The sequence below is a fragment of the Hippopotamus amphibius genome, chromosome 7, assembly GCF_030028045.1.
Source record: "Hippopotamus amphibius kiboko isolate mHipAmp2 chromosome 7, mHipAmp2.hap2, whole genome shotgun sequence".
In the NCBI taxonomy this organism is placed as follows: Eukaryota; Metazoa; Chordata; class Mammalia; order Artiodactyla; family Hippopotamidae; genus Hippopotamus; species Hippopotamus amphibius.
The window spans coordinates 121,275,029-121,281,710 of NC_080192.1; the positions used below are offsets into that span (position 1 = coordinate 121,275,029).

Sequence of the window (6,682 nt, forward strand, 5' to 3'; positions counted from 1 at the left end):
TAAACCACCAACAATGAACAAAAATTAAAATGCACTCACTCTGCTGCTGTTTCAAAATTTCAATGTTCGTTTTTTGCACACCCTCCCCCACCCCCCACCCCTGTTTGTGAGGAACTAAAACATTACATCTGGTGAACAGCAAAGATTTCACTACACCTCAAATGCAGAACACCTATGAAACAGAGGAAAGTTGGCTTTTTAAACAGAAGCAGATAAAAAAAAAAAAAAAAAGATGCAGGACTCCTTCAGTTCTTCACTAGTCTCAGAAAAACTTTCCAGAATACTGCTTCACACTGTTCTGCAGCAAATACCGTGCATTCTGTATCTGGTCCTGTGTTCCTGTAATGGTAATGATTCGATCTTCGGATCCTTCTAAAGGCTCATCGATTTTGATCGAAGCTCCTGACTCATGACGGATTTGTTTAATCCGCTGACCAACTTTGCCAATAATAGATCCAGCCAAATCTTTGGGAATAGTTACTTGTGTAGTAATAATAGGTCCACCAAGATCACCATATGAGCCACGACCCCCTGCATAGGAATAATCATATCCAGAGCCACCCTGTGGTTCATAAGCCATCTGCCACTCTGATGGGCTCCACGTATCTATTGTGGAGTCCCAGGTTTCATCAGCACTGAAACCAACCATGCCATCATAACGGTCTCCAGGTCTTCCTCTTCTGTCATAGGCCATTAGATCTCCTCCTCTAGGTGGTGGTGGTGGTGGTAGAAGAGGAAGATTCCGAGCTCTGCTACCACCCCGGCCACCTCATCCAGGAGGAGGTGGAGGAGGTCCTCAACGAGGGCTCGTATCATCATAATCTCTTCTGGATGGAGGCATGGGATGCCCACCCTGACCAGGAGGCATTCTATCAAAACCACCTCTTCCTCGCATAGGAAATCCCACGGGACGTCCACGGCGGTCATCAAACATCATTGTAAAACCACCGTAATCATAGGTTTCATCATAAAAATTGGGATCATAAGGCTGAGCACGTCCTTTGATGGGAGACTCAGATATAAGATCCAGGATGATCTTTATGCACTCTATAACCCTATCAGGTTTTCCTCCAATAAGAACGACTCTGTCAGTGGATTGAGGACAACATTCCTGGAAAAGCTTGATTGTTGTCTGAGTGTTCTCTTGAAGTTCTTTGATTTCAGCACTTTTGACGCCAATAATTCCTCCTGCCAGACTCTGATGAATCAACAGTCTCAACTTGCAGTCAAAGTCGCTTCCTTTATAGTGTTGGTAATTTAAGCATTCCACAGCATCAGATTCGAGCGGCAGCTGGCTGGTTGCAGTGGGTGATGGCAACTGCAGGCCCTCTTCCAAGGTAGGGATGATTTTCTTCAGAATTTCTCCAATTGTTTCAGTATCAGCACTGATACTCAATATGCACTCGGGGCCACTGCTGTCTGGGACTGAAACACTGGCATTGTAGTCTGTACGGAGAGCCTTAATATTCTTGCCTCATTTTCCAATCACTGCCCCAGCATTCTTGCTTTGAAGCAGAATGCGTAATTCAACCATCTCATCAGTGTTTCTAGATCTTTTAAAAGCTTGTTCCTCTTCCATATCTTCAGCAGGGCGTTTACCAAATTTGCCATTGGTTTTGGTGTTGGGAAAGGTTTCCTCTGGCTGTTCAGTTTCCATTTTCTTGTATTAAAGGAACACACCAATCTATAGGCCGCAAATAAGCGGGAAGTAGGCAAGACGTCGAGGTTGCTGCAGCGGAGAAACAGAGGATAATGGCGTCTGTAGTGCTTTCGCCTGGAGCGCCCTCCTCCTTTCTCCAAAAATTCTAGTTTGGAGTGGGAATGGAAGTGAGGCAATATATGAGACACAGAAAACTGCAAAAAGACATTTGCTCTCCTCCTCCATTTTTCCAGCATCTTCTTCCTCCCTTTCAGTTTCTATGGGAAGTATCATGTTGCTATATAATCAGGCTACTTTACCCAAAATTGATGGACCCACTGGAGCATATCTCACCCAACCTTTCTCTTAGAATAATAATTCTTTTTTTCAAGGATTTGTAGACTCAGAGTTTTGAAAGATACAAGGCAGTCTCTTAGGTATCTGCAGCTGGAAAGAAATAAGATCTATAAGTCCATAGCTTTCAGAGGCCATGTGGAGAAAGGAGGTCTGTGTTGAGAGCAAAAGGAATAATGCAAATATGTATAGTGGAAAAGGCTTTACTCCCTGGGAGCAGGTCTCTTGGCCAAGGGAACATACAAATTTCTGCTTCCAGAGAATAGAAGCCACACCCATTCTTCTACTGGTAACCAAAATTACCAGTGAAAGGAAGTCTTAACAAATCACACCCCACCCCCCTCCTTCCATTAAGTGCTCAGGGGAACATCTGAATGTACCTCCTTTAATAAAAATAAAAACTGTATCTCCTGCTTTTCCTTCATCAAAATCATGTAAACAAATTCAGGATGATTTAATATATAAGAATAAATGTGGAAGGTCTCAGGTGGTCCTGCACCTTTCTTTAAAACAATACTGCTATAATTGAAATTAGAATCAGCAGGGAGCTAGTGCTGATTTGGGGTTAAAAGCATCATCCCATACTGGGTAATCAATAAGTATTAGGTCAAGTTATGGTCCTGCAGTGTTTTACTGGCTGAAAGTACTGTAGGTGAAAGAAATACAGGACAACTTAGTTACAAATTGCACTTTGTATAAAATGTAGATAAAGAAAATCCTTACAAGGAAACTTTAACATTGCCTGGCTTTTCCTAATTTAGTATTCAAAGGCACTTAGAGGTTATATTCACAACTGAAGGAAATAGAATAGGAGGAACCCAATGCTTGATTATGGTTTCATAATAAATTCTGTTAAATCTAGTTTATATTTCAGTTAAATTAGCATGACAATATTATAAAGAATGAACAATTGGGATGACTTTTTATGGATAGAAATCTGGGGGAAATATTATTGATAGGAAGAAAATCAACATCGTTTCAGGCAGTTCCACCAGCACATATGGGACTGCGTTTAGCATGTCTTTCTAAAATCCCACTGTATTTGAGAAAGAAAATGTCAGAAAAAAAGGTATTTCCTGATATTAAATTTCTTTCTTTCTTAATTTAGGTTTTCATAATTAGTAAAGATAAAAACTGTTCCAAATCCAACTATAAAACTTTAAAAATGTTCACCTAAAATTCTATCATAGTTGTCTAGTTAATGAAAAAGGTTTATTTTCCATGGATACGTATCCAAATAATTGACTCAAATTTGCGTGTAAAGAAAATAATAGTAAAAGATATGAATTCTTGGTGGGCTTAACATTTAAAGTAATAATAATTTAACAATTCTCCATATACCAAAAAGAAAAAAAATCTTGTTATGCAGTTGAATATTTTTTAATTTGAATACTAGAACTTCCATTGAGGAAAGTTTATCACGTGTCAGGTGCTTTCTCTATTTCATTTTATGTACATTGTTTAATCCGAACAAGCTTAGAAAGTACAATTATTCCCATTTTACAGAATAGAAAGGAAAATATGAAGTTAAAAAAAATACTTGCTTTACAAAGCACCTTTTCAATAAGCATTTTTTGAATTCTTGTTTCACACACACTGTGTGGTGGGTACTATGGGTTAAATGACGACTAAGAAATGGTCCTTTCCATTAAAGAGTGTAGCCCCCAAGTTGCACAGCATGTATAGGAGGAATTGAACCGGGTTGTTTATGACTAGACATCCTTGCTCTTTGTGTAATTTTACACCATCCTCCTCGCACTTCCTACCCACCCCCACCAAAAAGATTAAAACACAAGGTGCCATATGGAATAACTGAAATCAAACTCCTTAAGGGAGTTCTCCATTTCGCTACACCAGTATGTGGGATTCTTCGGTTTTGAGAGAACAAAAGTTCAGCAGTAAGGCCAACGAATTGAAAATCTTCTGTCTGATTAGACAAGTAGTGTACAATGGGACCTCTGATAGATGGAAACAAATAGAAGGCATTAGATCATTTGTTCTCCTAAGCACACTTTCCAAAATATCTATCTCATAAGTTCTTAACCTGGTGTTTGCAGTTCAAAAAGCATCATGATCTTGTAGACCTTTTCCAATTACAGATCTCATTTTTAGTCCTTGATCATAAAAACTTCCCTTTTATTTCCTGAACAATTCTCCTTCATCTCCAAACTCTCTGTAAGGCACTGTCATCTAAAAAGCTATATTCTTTGTAAAGTGAATTTTCTTTGAGCTCTCTTGTTAATTTTCTTCCCTTAGCCTGAATTCCATTTATTAAAAGTGTTCCAATGGTGGAAAATCTTTTCTGAAAGATTCTGATGAAGATAATTTTCATGTAGATAAAATGGCTAAAGGAAAGGAAAATAGAAGCCTAGTTCAGTTGCCTTTTGATTAGATTGGCATGGTCTACTTAGTTGTAATCTATTTAACTGCTTGCAAAGCTGATATAAACCCAAATAACATAACATAAAACTAGAATATGCACACTTCTGTGATTTAAAAGGAGCTCTACATCTAGAAATGTCTCCAGTGTGGGTTGTACCACAAGTATAAAAGTAAGGAGATATTTTTTAAATGCACTAGCTTTTATTTCTTGAAAGCTCAGTGTGTGTCAATGTCCTGTTTTGTATATTAATTAATTTAATTTTTGAAAAATCCCAGGTGATAGAGTCTCTTATTATCCCTATCTCATAGTGTGAGAAATGGGATGAAAGAGAAGTAGATAACTTGTCACATTCTCATAGTTAGAAAGTGATACAATTAATTAATATTTAGTCGATAGATGTATTCATCATGTAAGATAATGTTTCAAAAAAAAGATACTGTGGTGAGTTCCATGACCTAGTATCACACTATAAAAGCTAAATCTATTGAGGCCATGTCTAAATGCCCATCTGCTCTGACTATTTTGGCTGAAATAATTGCCAACCTCAGATATATTAGCCCACCAAGCTATCTGGTTTGCTAGTTTAAAAATGCACTAATTTTAATTAACCTACTATTTCAGCCACTTCCTTCTTAATTTATTCAGGCTATAAATATGAGTGGCTCTACAAGTTTGGTATTTTAGAAAGCATTGCCTTACATTATTAAATTAAGTTTAATACTATTTAATCTGTCTCTTACTTTTTATGACTTTTAATTGACTGTCTATTCTTTTTTTAATTTTATTTCATCAAAAATAAAATATTTCCCCTTGACCATATAAAATCAGCCCAGTAGTTGTTACCTCTGCACTCAAGTGCTTTTGATTTATGACCTTAGTTAGCTAAGTGGATCTGGATCACTTAATAAACTCCATTTTTAAAATTTAATTGTGCTTTTAGACAATATCCTGAAATATAGAAATTGCTAGCAAATTTTATTCATCAAATTTAGAAAATATTGTGACAGCTCTCTTCAAAATGTTACCCCTATGAAGAGAGATAAAATCCTTATCCCTGGCTTTTCTCTTCTATAGACTGTAGCTTTTAAGATAATGTGAAAGTTTACACCTGTATTTGCCTTAATCAAAAGGTGTGTTATTGACATGATATATATTTTCAGAGGAGCCATTCAATTCATTTTGCTTTAAAAATATTAAAGGAAATTGTTAATGACCATTCCAATCCATTATATTTTCAAATAGCTGCATTGTGATTTGGAATAATTCTGTGTGCTGATAGTAAAGAGTTCCCCATTCCTTTCTGTCTATACCCACATGCCATACACATACATACATACATACATACACATAAGAATACTTATATATATACAAATATATATTCAGTGATATCTCTTTCCTACTCTATATACACACGTGTGTGTGTATATGAGCAATATGCATATATGTAAACAATTAAAACTAAATTTAATAGAACCATAAGTATACATTAAATGATACTCAGTAGGTTAAAAATCTTGCATTTTAACAATCATAAATCACACTCAATCATATATTTGGTTAAGCAGATATTGTTCTGTGGCTTCATCTCTTCCCTTTCTCCTGCTCTACAGAATCTTTGGTCCTAGTCTGACACTGGCACTTCCTCTGAAGCCACTGGTTGTAAAGTTACACTTGAACTTTGCAAGCACATGAAATGAGATAAAAAGTAGAGCCTGCAAATCTGCAATGATTGTAATTTTATAATTTTGGATTTCCTGAACCTGTCTATGGGAGCCATAATTAATGCAATACATCGGTTAGCTTCTCTCAGGGGTAAAAAGAAGGATCTAATTGAAACCTTGTAAAGCAGTTTCACAAGTGAAATGGAAAGGATATTGGCTTTTATCTCCCAGCCCCACCTTTACACTGTCACAGATTATTAATGTTTCATAAAAATATTGTAAACCTTCATGCTAATATCCTTACAACTGATGAATTTAGGTTAATAATGACAATTGAATCTTTAATTAGTAGTGTTAAATAGAATTCCTTTTCTGAGATAAGAAGCTGAAAATTAGAATCTGAAAATGTCTACAATTAGTAATAGTCATTTTATAATTCTCAAGAACGTCTGGACCAGCCTATATAAACTTAAGACAAAGGAACTATTCTATATTTTAATAAATAACAAGTTGATTCATAAAAGGATGGTACTGACAACTTAGATAAAATAAGCTAACCTATTCTTTCCCCATAATTATTGTTTCACATCACTCTGTGAGCAATGCAGGTAGGAGTCTCAGTTTTAATTATGAAAGATAGTACCT

General features: G+C 36.3%; 1 pseudogene; it reads right to left on the reverse strand.

Moving 5' to 3' along the window:
• Positions 1 to 247: 247 nt before the first annotated feature.
• Positions 248 to 1,791, reverse strand: LOC130857177 (heterogeneous nuclear ribonucleoprotein K-like; annotated as a pseudogene).
• Between the last annotated feature and the right edge of the window lie 4,891 nt (positions 1,792 to 6,682).